A 16,400-nucleotide genomic window follows, 5' to 3' on the forward strand; every position below is an offset into this window, starting at 1 on the left:
AATGGCTATTCATTAAGAATGAATTCTAGGGTTTAGATCTCCCACCTCTCCAAAAAGGGAACTTGATAAATGTGACATTGTCATGTGCTGCTATGAAATATGCTATAATGAGCAGAGACAGGAAGAGAGAAGATAACTCAACTTGTATAGAGAACTCACTGTGAAAGGATTACTTGATTCCATAGGGTCCTACGTGTGGTTTATTGGTTAAGAAATGCACCTGGGAAGATGTTCAACCTAGTCTCTTACACCATCTGACATTAATGGTGAAATGGAAAGGAGAATCTTGGGTAGAAATCTTTTTTCTTTCTTTTTTTTAATTGGTGCTCCTTCTTTTTTCCACGGGTACATCGTGACCATGAAAAATAGTCCTACATTTTAAAATAATCAACTTGGCAAAGGGATAAAAGTAAATTGAGTACTTTAAACTTCAAGGACAAAGTATTAAATACAATTTTAAATATCATTTGATAGGATGATTGCTATCCTATACATTCATTTTTTTCAACTTTGATGCCCACCATGGAAGAGTTTTAGCATGCATGGTTTAGAGCAGCAATGATTAAATTGCTGCGTTAAGTTGCCCAGCCATAAATGGAGCATTCCTTTACGCCAGGAGAAATTAAGCCTTTGAGTGGAATCCTGGCAGGTGGAGTATCCATGCTCCAGAAAGACTAGGTTCCAGGGAAACTTAGAGCAAATCTATTCTGTCTATGAAACAGACCAAGAGAATGGGAAAGAGAGGGTATGTAAGCAAATGATTAAATGAACTTCAGGAGTATTTGTATCTGGGAAATGTGTGAAAGGAGGCATAATAAATGACTCCCTGCCTTTCTAGAAAATGGTTGGTATCCAATGTTTATTCTGGAAGCCATCGGATAGCCCAGGCCATCTACCAAGGGGCACAGAGAAGTTTAAATAAAAGAAAAGGGGTCAGCATGGTAGAGAGAAGCTCAGCCAAAGCAAGCTGAAATGCTTCATTTCACCAACATTTGATTAATGTGATATTAGACACGTAAGACCGTTAAGACAAGAACTAACTAGCCTTTAGCAAACTGTGCTGTGAATCACACTTCACACATCTAGATGTGAGGTAATGAGATTCTCAAAAAGTACTACATTTAGAAACAATCCTTAAACTCGAACAAACAATCCCCAACTCCTGCCAGTTGCTGGCATGTTTCCACTGGTGAAGTTGGAAAGGATGCTCTGCGTTTTTTCCAAGGGTAGATTTTGTTTGTTTGTGCCTGACCACTGGTAGCATGAGCTAGCAGCTGGTGTGAGAATAAAGGAAAACATGTGTGTACTGGCAGCAGACAACTTATATATAACATGGCATGATTATTCGACCAGAGTATTAAACATCAGAACTGAGAGTTTGAAAAATAATAATTGGCCTGGAAAACTTCACAACTGCACGTTGAGGGTTATTTGCTGTTTGTTGCATGATGTGGTATTTTTTTTAATCTTCCCCTCCAAGATTAGTGTGAATTTCTAACCAACAGGATTCATAATTGATCATTCTTAAACATTTTAGACTTTTGTCAAGGCTTCTGGAGGATTGTGGGCCATTTTTCGCCCAAGTGAACGTTGGTAAACCGACAGCTCCCCCTAGTGGGGAAGAGAGGTGCTTCATCCTTTCCACCTCAAGGGTGCTGAGATGCTGCAGCCGGCATGAAAGTCTCTGGCCGCTGTGTCTTTGAAGCACAATATTTAAAGGTAACATTTTAATCTCAGCATATTTTTCCTTACTTCTTCTCCGCCATATTTTCATTCTCTTCATCCCTAAAAGCTGACATTATTATATTGCAAAGTAGCTGAAAAATATTCCTCCCACTCCGTTTTTCATTCTTACACTGCGCTCAAAGACTCTGACCAAAAACTCATTTGGAGAGCAAAGGATCAACTTTCAAGATCCCCCCACCCCTGTTTTCCCTCTTATTCTTTGCCAGCTCCCTGCTTGGCAGGCATCTCCCTAGCTAAAGAGGCCAAGCATTTTCTATAAAGATATCTCCAGGCTTATTCTCCATCTGCTAGAAAAATGATACTTCCTCACCCTTCAGGTTAATGATGGGCTACCTCTGCCCTCACAACCCTTGATCATAAATAGAGTAGCAATATCAAGACTCCGTATCACATGGCATAGCATTGCTTCCCGATTAAGAGCCGATGCCGATGTCTAAATGAAACTGCTTCCCCCCACTCATATCTCTCAGGTTAATATGATCTGAATAATCAATAAACAAGTAAGACCGGTTTGCTTCTTTAATGCCAAAAGGACATTTGAATTTGGTCACAGGTAAATTAAAATAGTTTGTTTTGCTTTTATTTTGATTTGCAAAATTACAGAGTGCTTGTTCCTGGGAGATATTATTTCAGCTAATTACAGAGATTCTTCCATAGTCGTTACCTCTTGCCACTAGATCGTCATTGGTTAACATCTCCACGGTAGTGTAATGGAAGAAACAAGGATTTGGGGCTGTTATAGATCTAGAAAAATTAAGGCTAGCGAAGAAAGTCACTGCTTGCTAATCCCTGTAATTAAACACTACTCGTAGGAGGGTATATTAAACTGATTGAACTGTTGTCACTGTATTGGACCCCAAAATGTCTAATAATCCTACCCTGCAATGTTGGATTTTTTTAGTACCTATTAATTAAAACCCATTAACTTATATAGAAGGCAAAAGGAAATAAATGTATTAATTGTCAGTTTGCTTCTGCTCAAACCTCTCTTTTCCTATGCCAGGAATTCTGGCCGGCAGGTCCTTAAAGTGCAGGAAAGTGTCATCCGCCTCCAGGCAAATGTACAGGGAGAAAGAACAAGGAGCTCTTCTGATTAAGCTTCAGTTTGTTCCCATTTAACGCAGTCTGTACAAAATTACTCAGCTCAGTTTTTAAATGAATCAGCCAGCATCATCTTTGTTGTTTTTACCAGAGTTCAATTACACAATTCCGATCTCCTTGTAGCCCGCCAGTTGTTTCCCAAGATGTTGGCATTGAGGGATAGTTAGGGAAAAAAATAAAATGCCTCCTAATTTGGGTTTTATGAGTTCCCAAACATTCTGTTCTTGAAGTAAGAAAAGATGGTAGTTTGCAGTGTTTCTTGCCAGGTATGCATGCAATTAAATTAAAAATAAGCAATACAACCACCTATCTTGAACATTTGTCAGCCTTTTCAAGGCTGATACCTTAGTGACCAGAACATGAAGCATTGAAACTCAGGCACCTCCCTCAAGGGTCTAGTTCGGAAGGAAGGAGCCGTTTTGCAGATACCAGTCACACAAAGGGAGACTCTTTTTAAAGTATAGAACACGGGACAAGCTCTTTGAGTTTGGCTTCATTACACCTGATTGTAAGGAACCCTGAAGCTGGAGGAGATTTCCTATTGAGCTGCTAACCACCAGTCAGTCGGGCAAACCTACCCGTCTTTCTAATAAAGAACGGAGTGGCTTTCTGTCCCCCAAAACTTACAGCCGCCGAAGCCCAAGCGAGCAGAATTGTAGTGGTTTGCTGGTGGTGGTGGTGATTTGGGGTACACCTGATCATAGGCGTCTTTGAATGTCTTCGTTACTCATACTGCCGCAGAGATTATTCGCATAAAGTCGACTGCTTGTGGCGCCATGACAAATGTGAAGTCATGCATCAGATGAGCCATAACAACATCATGATACAGACACATGAGAGCCTGCAATAGTGCCGACAAGAGCCCGAGCACACACATGTACCATTACACGTTTCAGATCATCCATGACTGTTTCATAGCTTCCTAAATTCACCCAAATGTGAACTTTCTATCCTAAAATTATCAAGTACTTAAATAAGAGTTGCGAATGATACATGTTAAGTAATTTATAAACTTGGATATGTGGAGTTACATCAGAAATCTCACCACTACCTTCGGCTTATTGGTGTGTTTTCAAGCACTGCTATTAGCAAGAAGACAAAGGGACTGCTAATAATAATTTAGACTCCACAGCTAATTATGTTCATGGTAAAAAAAAACTTTCTGAATTAGCAGATCATGTTGGTTCTCTGTGAACAACGATCACATTGCTTCTTCTGATACAACACATGGTACCATTGTTAAAAACAATGCTGTACACTCTGGGCATATGCTCCCTAGGTGTGGGTGCTTTTGATGGCTCTGGTCCCTGCTGGTGCTTTAGAAATGTCCTATGCTGGGATTCAAGCATAGAGTTTTTTCAATGTCCATTGGTATGCTCAGCCCACCTCCCCCTGATGCCGCCCCCCGCCCCAAGCACAAAGCGGCAATGAGGCTGTATCCAAAGTGCTTCCGACTTTTGCCACAACTTGGTGGAAGGACCTTCATTGATGGGGCCTTTCCATTCACATTTCAGCACCCTGTGTTCTAAGTGTTGCTATACCCTACACGTATATTTTCTTCCCGCAACGCTTTTATAACAATAACTCTCATAAAGGGCCAGTCTTCAGCCAGCCAAAAAAAAAAAGAGAGAAAAAGGTTCTATTGTACCCTTTCTGACGTCTCTGTGTGGTACACATGGGTAACAGGTTTGGCTGCTAACTGAAACACTGAAGGATCAAGTCCACTCAGAAGCAAGTTGGAAGAAGGGTCCCCGGTGATGTACTTCTGAAGAAACAAACAAACAAAAAACCCAACAACTCAACCACAGTCTGCTTCCTGGAGTATAGTTTCTAGTGGACACACCCAGGGCTCCTCTCTCCTTGGGACCAAAAGTAAGTTTCTTTCACTTACCTGACAAAGCCATTCCTTCCATAAAAAAAGCAACCCTGCTCTAAGGTGATTGGCATTATTTATAAATATCCATACCTTGCGTCCTACTGGTCAGCTATGGTGAATATTCTGTGAAATTCAGCAATTATTTAATATCACTACTGTCCACCAAGTTGACATGGTGACTCACAGCAACCCTGCAGGATGTGACCTGTCCCAGAGTTCCCACGGCTGTCATCTTCGAAGAGCCACATGGTTATTTACTCCTGCCCAATGACGGGTGGGTTCAAACCACTTTTTGGTTAGCAGCTACACCCTTTAACCCCTGGGCCACTAGTTCTCCTTGTTATTTAATCCAAGGTATATTATTCTGTTGACGTTCACAGGCTCTCGCTCTCAGCTTCTTAAACAAGAGCTTTGTCAAAGGTATTCTGTAATGAAAAATCAGAGGCCAACAGCAAGGCTGTACTTGTCCCATCACATTGAATTTCAGCCTTTGGTACAAGAAAAGTGGCTTCTCCCATCAAGAATGAAGCTCCCTGGCTCTGAGAAACACTGGTTTCGAGGACGTCACACCAGGGAGCAAACCCTGTGTTTTCAGCATGAGAATTGACGGGAGGACCCAACATACATGTGCGAGGTTTTCTTCCTTATAAGTTACTCCAATTGTGTTCCTTTTCAGTTTCTCTTTCTTTGAGCAGGAGAACATGTATGACCATGAGTTAGGAACGTCAAGTGGTAACCAAAAGAATCAACAACTGATGGACATTTCTCATAGGAAAGCAGGATTGAATAGCATGCTACAACCTTCCCTCCCCACATCAGGAAACAAACAAGAAGTGCTAGAAAAAATGCCCGAAGAAAAAATATGGGAGATTGAGTGAAAAATAAGACAGTGAACTCATTTTCACTACTAAGCACTCCTCAAAGCATGGCAGGTAATACAGCAACAATATTTATTGGCATACATGCATTCAATCTATCCACTTCACAAAATCTGGGATTTGTTCTTAGGACCCTACATTGATTTGTGTGTGTCAGAGGTAAGAAGAAACCCAGTGCTAGTTATTTGCTTTCTGTAGTCAAGTGTCTCCGTTAGGAGCGACCCAGGAGTAAATTTTTTATTCACTAGAAATGCAGCCCAGTAAAGTGATTTGTAAAATGAAATAAGATACTTCCTTCCAGCTCTCTATTCCCCTAAGTAGTCCTTCATCCCCTGGCAGAATTTGAAACCATAGTATGTTTGGAATAACTGGATAGGAAGACAGGGAAAGAAGTCCAAAGGTTGGGATCCTGAGCCAAGGCAAACTCTATTCAGGAACCCTTGCATTCCAAGTCCCTCTATCTAGTTCCCTCACGGAAATGTCCCTGGGCGTCCTCAGAGGAGCCAAGAGGGCTTCATAAGCTCCCCAGTGAGCTTTTTCCTCTATTATTTTTCAAATCCTAGTGCTGAAATGATGATGGATACTATTAAAACGTGGGAAATATTGAACCCAAATTGAATCACAGAATCTAGCAGTGGGACGTGGAGAGGAACCCAGCATTCATCTGCACTGCCAGCGAGATTCTTAAGTTCTCTGCCGCTGAGCATCACGGAGACATGAGCAAACTAGTGTGTTAGGAATGCGAAGCAGCAGTGGTAACCCTCAACGAAGCTCATTAACGTCTTGCAGTTGCTTATGATTAGTATCAATGTGTGTTCTATTCATTTGTCCGCCCTTCTGCTACACTCTATTTGACTCATTGAGAGCAAGAGTCGCTGCTTATCCTGGAATCTCTGTGCGCTTGCAGTAGCAGTCCAGTAAGTATACGGTGAATTAACTTCGATGAAAGAAAAATAAAAGGAGCCCTAGGCCCAGTGGTTAAGTACTCAGCTTCTAATAAAAAAGTCAAGAGTTCAAACCCTCTAGTTGGTGCTCAAGGGAAATATGTGGCAGTCAGCAGCCATGAAGATTTATAGCCTCGGAAAAGCTCTATGGCAACTCGACTCTGTCCTGAGAGGCTTCGATGAGTCAGAATTGACTGTAGAGCAATGGGTTTCTTTGGGGGTGGGGGTGGGGAGGGGGAGATGATGAAGACCCAAACCACAGTGATTATTATCCACACCTGAGATGTTTGATTTTGCTATTTTATTCTGCCATCCATGTGTGGTTTTGTGTCGGTCTGTGTTCCATTCTTTCTCTCCCGTATCGACACACCTACCTATGCACTCATCTACTTAGCTATCATGCACCTTTGGTTCATGCCATCTCTTCCTCGTCTTGGTCATCTCCTCCTTTTTCTCAGCTTCTGACTCAGTTTGTGAAGTAGCATGTAGAACGGTACTCTGCGTTGGCCTTGGCAACTCCAAAGGAACATGGTTATGTTTGTGGCCTGACCTGAATGTAAACCTCACATTTTCCCTGTTTAAAGCTCTGACTATGAGCAGAGACCCACACAGAGGAAATCACTTATCATAGTTTTCTCATGAAACTGCTCCATCTATTGGGCCTTTACCCACTGACATTGGGTTGATTCCGAGTCACCGTGACCCTCCAGGACAGGGTAGAACTGACCCTGTGTGTTTCTAAGACAGTAACTCTTTACGGGAGTAGAAAGCCTCATCTTTCTCCCACAAAGCTGCTGGTGGCAATGGACTGCTGACCTTGTCGTTAATAGCAAAATGTGTGCCACTCTGCCACCAGAGCTCCATTATTAATATCAAAATGATGTGCTTCTGCCTTGGCTCCCAAGTACTGTTGGAGGTGCAGGAAATTCCAGGAACAAGACAAAGTTATAGGACGATGTTCTGTGCGAGGTGTCACGCCTCATTTCTCCCTCACACTGACTCGGCAGGGTCAAAGTGGTCCTGATGTGAAAGATGAGGGAACAAACGCACCCTCCTCAAATCTTACGTGCTAACTCCCTGAGGTGACCTGAGAAAATCTGACAGCCAAACCAACTTCATTTGATTCTAAGACTCATACTTTGCACATTGTGTATTTTAAAGAAAAAAATACTATCTCACAGTTTCTCGACACCTGAGAATAGATTTGCTGCCCTCAATCTGCCTGCACTCGAGTGAAGTGGAATGAAGCTGACCTCAACTTTACATTAGACAAACAACGCTTTTCTCTCATATTAACACGTTTTCTCTGCTACTGTTGTTGTTAGCTGCCATTCAGACAACCCCTCACTCAAAGGATCAGACCATTGCAATCAATAGTGATTTCACTGGTTGATTTCCAGAAGTAGATAATCATGCCTTTTGGCCTGTACTATCTTAATCTGGAAGCTCCATGAAGCCTGTTTAGGATCCTAGCAACATTGAAGCCTCAAATTGCTATCTCCAATGATAAACAGTGGCTGCTCATAAGGTGTCTTGCCTGGAAATCACACGCAGATCAAGAATTCCATCACTGAACATTTATTCCTGACCATGAATGAGCTTCAATCGAAAGACCCAGAAGCAGCTTGCTGGGAAGTATTCCTCATTGTTGGGTACCTTTATGTCTATTTAGCATATGGTGCCAAGCCAAGAAGATTGTGTCTCATTCTACGTTGCTTGTCTTCATTGGTTCTTCCTTTGAACTGCATGTTCTCCTGGGTCAGCCTGCTCTTGGTATCACCCCGCTCTTCCAATAACTCCTCCTTCCTAAGATGCCTTCAACCATGACACCGCAAGCCATTCTTGCTCCAATTGTAGCTCAGAACTGACCGTGCCGCACGTTGAGACCGCAATAGTCCGTTAGCATGGGGATCTTGTAGGACTATGTCCTCACCTCTCTTCAGCAATCGGAATGTGGATTCCCTTGCTGTTTAGTTTTCCACCACCTTCATGATATACAATTCGATATCAGCTTCTAAGGCTTTTTCCCAAGCAACTGTCTTCTAATGGAAAATGTTTAACAAAAAATATGTATTGCATTCCAAACAGCTAACCTCAGTCTCATAAATATTTATATTTTAGGCTGAGTTGAAACATCATTTGTAAGATGGATGTACTTCTTTGGAGTTCCAACCAGAATATGCCTCACGAGCAGATCCCATTCCTACTGCTAATGGGCATAAAGCCCTGGAGTCACGTGCAGTTGGGATGAGACACAGTAAATTTGCCAAGTGTTTACAGGACAGATCATTTCAGAAGAACTCAACTACCGTGCTGTTCTACTAGTCTCCAATAGAGAAGTAAACACAGGAACAAATGACAGGGAATAGGCTTTGGCTGGCTATCCAGCTGAGGCTTGGAAGTGGTGTGTCACTGGCAGGGGTGGTGAGTATGACACAGTGCATCGTTCTCACAATGTGCTCCTAATACCAGCAGCAGCAGCATCTTCTGGAATTTGTCTGACACGCAAATTCTCAGACTCCACCCCAGATTTACCGTATCAGAAACTCTGATGGGAGTTGTGAGTTGGGCCCCACAACATTCCATGCTTTAACAAGCTCCCACGTGATTCTGATGTATGATTGGTTTTGAGTGGTGATAGCCCTGGTATTAGGAAATAGCTAGCTGCCAGCCCTGGCTCCAGTACTTACTACTTGTGTGACCCTTGCCGAGTAACTTAACCTCTGAAACAATGTTAATAATACCAAATGTATAGGGTAAGTTAGCATCCACAATTGATATTCATGGAAATATCAGTCAAGAGATCAAAAGATGGGTTACATTGGGGAAATCTGCCACGCAAGAGAATCTTTCAGAATGTTGAACACAGAGGATGTCACGTTGAGGACTACGGTATGCCTGACCTAAGTCATGGCATTTCACATCGCTTCATAGGCACGTGGCAGTTGGACATTACATAAGAAGGACTGAGGAAGACTTGATGCATTTGAATGGTGGTGCTGGAGAAGAATACCATGGACTGCTGAAAGGACACACTGATCTGTCCTCGAAGGAGTAAGGCCAGAGTGCTTCTTGGAGGCAAGGATGGTGAGAATTTGTCTACTATATTTTGGACATCTTTTCAGGAGAGACCAGTCCCTGGAGAAGGACATCATGTTTGGTAAAGTAGAAGGGCATCAAAAGACAGAAAGATCCTCAAAGAGATGGGCGGACACAATGGCTGCAAAAATGGGCTCAAGCACAGGAACAATTGGAGGGAGGATGGCGCAAGACTGGCAGTGTTTCGTTCTGTTGTTTAGGGTTGCTATGGCTTGGAACTGAATTGATGGTACCCAACAAAACAACAACAATGACAACAGCATAGAGGGTTAGGATGATGCTTAATTGAAATAATTGGCAAAAAAATGTTTATGATAGTAGCTGGCACAGAATAAGCACAGCGCATATGACCTATCATTATTATTATAACTAAATTAATATGTTGTACTTGAACAACCTATAAGTACACAATGAAAAAGAAAATCTACCATTTTTAGGATATTCATAAAATCCAACACATTATTACATTTGAATATTAAAATTCAGTGCATCGGTTTATTTTCTCCTACATACAAAGATGGTTCTTTCTGAAGAAAGGCGCAATGTAATGAACATCTTTTGAGCACCACTGCAAATCATCCTGGGACTCACCTTTGGTTATAGCTGCTCCTGCAGAAAATATCAAATAACTGGTGGCACAGTGGTTATGCTTTGGGCTGCCCGATGCAAGATCAACCATTTAAAACTACCAGTAGTTCTGTGAGAGAAAGACCAATTCTCTCTACTCTAGCCAAGAGTGAGTTTCAGAAACCCATTGGAGCACTTCTCCCCTGTCTGAGGGGGTTGTAATGAGTCAAAATCGAATTAATGACTGTGATGAGTCTGGTGATGTCAGGGATGACGTGTTGGGCTGCTAACCTCAAAATCCACAGTCTGAAATCACCAGCCACTCCACGGGAAAGATGAGGCTTCCTATTTCTGCAGTAGTCTATAGTCTCAGAAACTCACAAGAGTAGTGGATGTCCTATAGGTCGTAATGAGTCAAAATTGACATGACAGCATGATGGCAGTGAGTCTTTTTTGCTGGTGATGATGTTTTGTTTTGGAAAGCTGCTACAGAGAGCAACTCATAACTTTGCCCGATGCGACCGTCAGGCCCCATGTTCTTTCTCCAAGACTGCACTTTCACCACTTGCTTTCTCTTCCAGAACACCTGACTCCATTGTCATGGAAGAAAGACAGAAGTTTGTTCCGTGTATTAAGAAATTGTAATAGAAGATATTTCATGACGAGAGGAAGATAAGAGTCAATGGTTTCATCCTCCAGATAGAGGAGTCTAGGTGCATCTCAAATGACCCTCATAAAAATCACTTGCCAGCCGAATAGCACATCTTTGAGTTTATTTTCTTTCTCTTTTTGATGAGTCTAAATTGCTGCTGCCCTTTAATCCTGCTACCTGGGCTCATTTACAAAATAATCCACGTGTACCCAACACTTTGACTTAGACCCCACATTTGGGAATATGGATTAAGACAGTGACCATCAACCAAAAGTAATCGTGACAAAAATGATATTTTTAGTTATTTAATCATTTCAGACGTGTAGCAAGGATAGTGAGGAAAGGGCTCGGAGCCATGGCCGTCTCTCTCTAGCTGACACAAGGGACAAGGAGAAGCCTGCTCCACACCAGTCTAAGAACGATTCCTATGAGGCAGAAGTAAAATATCACCCACCCTCTATCCTTTTTTATCTTCTTCTGATATCAACGGTCCATCCGAACAAATGCTACTTCTCCACTGGGTTTAATAATTCCTTGCAATGGCCATAGAGAACTCACCACAGATAATACCCATGACTATGGGGGTTAATCCAGGTGACCATAAATTAGGATCAGAAGACAGTGCCTCTTCTTAGTCACGCAGGCAGGCTTGTCTCTTTCTGATCCTCAGTCTTCCTGAATGCCTTGGCCTCTCAGCCACATGGCTAATGGTCCTCTGACCTGCTTGGGCAAGTGTTAAAAACTCTGTCTGTGTGCTAGGATGCCAACCACTCAAGCTGGTGCCTCTGTTGTTGCTACCAGATCTTGCCCATGTTCCACTGGTAACATTTCTTCCTTTATGCTTGTGCCAGTCTGTGTTCCTGCTTCTGAGATAGCTCACTTTTACACCCAGTGGAAGGCCAAAGGGCCCAATCATTGAGTTGGATCCAATTTTTGAGTATGTGCACTTTTCTATATATTATCTAGAACAGAAGATATTCAAAGAAATTTTAAACAAAGTTACATTGACTATCTTTACTTGTATTTCTTGTATAGATACTATTGAATCAAGTTTGAGTCATGGTGATCCCATGAACACAGCATTACTTTTTTCTATGGCGACTTCAACATTGTGACTTTGGACGTAGATCACTGGGCCTGTCTTTGGAGGTGCCTCTGTGTGAATTTGAACTTTTGGCTAATAGTGGAGCACTTAATTATTTGCAGTACCCAATCACAGGGGAAAAAAAATCCATTATACCACATCTTGAAAGACTTTAAATTTTTGGAGTTTCAAAGTTTATAATAGGAAAGATTTCAATATCAAGTAATTCATTTTGATTTTTTGTTCAGCGGTATGATTTTTAAGGAGTATTTGATACTCTATTTTGTGATCTATCATCCAAATTTGAAGTCTTTCTTTTGACCATCAAGACTTCTGCCCCTTCCCCAATTTCATCTCTACCTATTTTTATCAATGCTAGTTTCCTGTTGCTTCTGTATAGAAATTCCCAGAAACGTTGCTACCTTAGGCAACACAAATGTATTGTCTTACGGCTTTGGCGGTCAGAAGCACAGGCTCAACCTCCACAATGTAAAGTGAGACGAAGGTGCAGGCAGTGCCGGTTCTGACTTGAGAAACCGAGTGGAGGCTGTGTGTCCTTCCTTCCTTGTTTTCCAGCTGGCAGAGTCTGCCCACATTCCTTGGCTCATGGAGTGATCCTTCCTCACACTAATTTCTTACTCCTGGAATCACATGTCTTACTACTGACTCTGATCCACCATGCCACTTTCCACAGAAGTAGTACCTGTTTACAGTCTCAACAGCAATGTATAAGAATTCTAATCCTCCTACACCCTCACCGCATTTGTTGTTTTCTTTTAAAACTTTGTTATTGTTGCTGATATGAGCTATCATCTCCTTGCATCTCTGATTTGCATCTTTCTACTCATTAATGATTACAAGTAGTTCTTCATGAATTTGTTGACCACAAGGATATTTTATTTGGTGAAGTATCTGGCAATTCACTATTGCCAGAAAAAGACTCTTGGTGTTTTCCTGGTTTATCTGGACAGTCATCAGATATCTAGTAATTGGGGCTAATATAGAATATAAACTATTAATTTATAGCATTAAATCCAATTTTCTCAATATTTGCCTCACCCAAACTTGATTTGTGTTGCTACCTTATTGTGGAAGGTGGTCCTTATTATATTTATTTTTATTGCAACTTTAAAAGTCACACGGTTAATGGCTATTTTGTCCCCATAATCAGATGGACTGCATAAGGGTGCTAGCTGCTGCTTGGGCTGGGCAGTCACAGGCGCTTTTTCAGTGCCCGCATCAGATGCCTTCCCAAATCATTTTCATTTCTTTCAAATTAGGGGATACATTAAATAAATACCGTCCCTAAAGTTTCCCCAGTATATTATAGGAAGTTTCCTTCCTCTGACAAGAACTGCTCCGATACTCTCAGAGATAAAATCATGGATGTGACGGTGACTTCATTATTGCCCTTGACTTGCACACCGAGGAGCTGCAGCTACAGCCTGGTAGGTGACGGCGCCCAAGCAGCCGACAGAGCAAAATCGCATTGTCCTGTAGGGGCTGCAATAGACAGGCACACAAGGGACACATGAAATAATGCACCCCAATCAAACTCAACATGAGCAATACTGAGAGGTCAATGGTTCTTGGAACTGAACTTCTTTGGAGAACAGATGGCTTTTTTCAGGATGTCTGTGACGAGCAAAGGAGAATGTGACATTTGGCTCTAGGGAGGGCACTTTTGTATCCCTCCTGAGGATTGCTGATTCGCCCCTGGATCGCTATCATTCATCAAGCAGAATTAGAGAAAGAACACTCAGCAGTAAACATATTTACTATAAAAAGTAAACATTTTTAATAAATTAAAGACAAAGACAAAACATTTTTGGAAGTAAGGGAGAAGAAGTACAGTGTGCTGGTGAATTGTTTGAGCCTTGGGATTAAACAAACCTGGATTCAAAATTTGAGTCTGCTGCATATTGTCTGGGGGGTGTTGGAGAACTCACAACTTTTTCCAAACTTGAGTTTGCGGGCTCTTAAAATGATTATTACAGGTCCCTAATCCCTTGGAGCCAGATGTATTTTGGAATTCAGAATTTGCATGGGTAATGTGATATATAAACTACATATTACATACCACTCTGACTAGGTCTGGGGTAATAAAACACAGACACAATATTATAACAACAGATGCAAAGCAAGTGGAATAAATAAAGGCTATAGTAGTCTCATGTCAGCTCAGTCCAGGTTTTTCTGCCAAATGAATTTGTGTCAAATTTTCTTGGAGAGTCTAGATTCAGACCACATTTCTCTGTGATGAAGGTGAGAGCTCAGCACATGTGTGTAGGATAAAGGGTAGTATATCTCAGGCACCAGACCCACAGCACACACTTGATAAATCACAGCTCTTGATGTTATTATTTTGTCTGCTCTTTAATCAAGTCAAGTAGGTTTTACTCCGATTGTCCTCCTTTCATCTACAGTACCAGTACACTAGTCCAGTTGCCAGATTCTTTCTCATGGACCACCTATGGCGGTCACCGAAGAAGTCTCTCCACCTAAGAAGTCTCCCCCTCCAAGTTGTCTTCTGCATACTACAACTTGTGTCATCTTTTCAAAATGCAAGTCAGATCTCACCATACTCTTGCTGAAATAATGTTAAAATAGTCCTCATGTCCGAGTCCAGTGGGCTGACCGCTGTACCAGCCTCTCTCAGGCTACTCCTCTCCCTCAACCACATTGCTTATGATTTCTATACTTCCTTTCTTGTTTCAAGCCTTTGCACTAGTCGGTCCTGGAATCTTCTTTCTCTTCCTGTTCTTCCAGTTCATGCCCACTCATCTTCAAAAGTTATTCTGCACTAAACACACCTGGTCCTCCTGTTACTTGCTCCACTAACACACTGCGTTTTCCTTTGAAAAGTCTACCTACACTTAACACTGCATACATTTTTGCTGCTATAGTCACAAAATCCCCCAATGGATTATGGGTTCCAAAAAGACAAAGGCTTTACCCATTGTGTTCATGCTGAGATCATACTGCTGAGACAATTGATTGGCATATGATATCAGAACATCATGCCTATGTAATAAATAGGTAAGAGGCTGAGTGGATGTGTAAAGCATCTAATATCAAGTGGAATTATGGTAGTCCATGTACAATCTTCTCATCTTTTAATAAAAATTATTTTTAATCTCTTTAAAATCTCACTTCAGATCTATCCATTAGATGTTACTACCACTGTTGTGTCACTTTCTCAGCCAAGACCCTTGTAAAATGTCATAGAACCAGTAAGAAGTCTGTCTGGATCCCAAGACTGAGGTGCTTTCATTTCATGATGTTCCCAAGGAAATGAGTCCAAGGTCCAGGCTTGGATATAGGACAGGTACCTGCATAAAGTCAAAGGTAAAACTGAAGTAGACTTTAGCTTCCAAGATTAAATAAATAACAAGTTTAGAGTGCGGGGATAAGGGTGGGGCCTGAGAGAATGACATTTATAATGAAAGTGCTCCAAGTTCAAGTACTAGAATGTATACAGAGAGATTCTATTTGACCTCTCTGAACATGGTCAGATGTGTACTTACACTCTGATGGGGCTGGACATCATCATTATAAGGCAGACACAGGGCTGTCACATTGGCCAGCAGAAGGGCAGATATGATTTTCTTTAAGGGGAAGTTGCTGCATCAAGTCTACCAAGTGAACAAATTCCCTCATTGCCTTTATTATAAGTGTTGGCCCAATTGTAATATTGATCATTTAGTGAATGGTTGCCCTGAACATGGTGTTGTGTTATGTTCTTGACTTACATGATCTCAATGACTATTTCAAATTTGTATTCAGACAGTTGTTGATTATGGTCATTTATGATCCTGTAGTCTCTAGTAGAAACATGATGATACTTATTAATATATTTACCAAACTTTAAATTTCATATCTTTTCCTATGTGCATATACTAATAGATCAAAAGTTAGAAATAAGTGTTAGATTTATAATTCCAAACAATTTCAGGAGACATTTATTTTCTAATATTTCCTCTTAATAATCAAATTTGTGAAAAATACATTTTATCTCTTTGAAGACAAAATAAGCAGGAATACGAGTGGGTACCTCCCCCTGAAAAAAATGCCCCAAAACAGAATTGCACTGGGTGCAGCAGAACTTTTGTAGTACACGTTCTTCCCACAGGACAAGCAGCAAGCAACTTGCTCGGAGTTCGTGCACCCGGTGGTTTCCCCTGGGAAGTTTCTCTATGGTCACAGTGAAATTTTTCATAAAAAGTAGTTTTTCTCAAACCTCGTTTTTTTTCAGTGACAACCAATTTAAGAGAACAGCATGCAGCTATGAAATTTTGTTTCCTGCTAGGGAAAACTGCCACAGAAACTGCTGTGATTTTGAACATAGCTTAGAAGGACAGCACTATGGGAAAGACTCAAGTGTAAGACTGGGTTTCTTGTTTCTAGAAAGGCGCAATGTTGGTTAATGACAAACCTCATTCTGGACATCTGT

The sequence above is a fragment of the Echinops telfairi genome, unplaced genomic scaffold (genome assembly GCF_000313985.2).
Source record: "Echinops telfairi isolate 266 unplaced genomic scaffold, ASM31398v2 ScPeMD7_7467;HRSCAF=8505_1, whole genome shotgun sequence".
In the NCBI taxonomy this organism is placed as follows: Eukaryota; Metazoa; Chordata; class Mammalia; order Afrosoricida; family Tenrecidae; genus Echinops; species Echinops telfairi.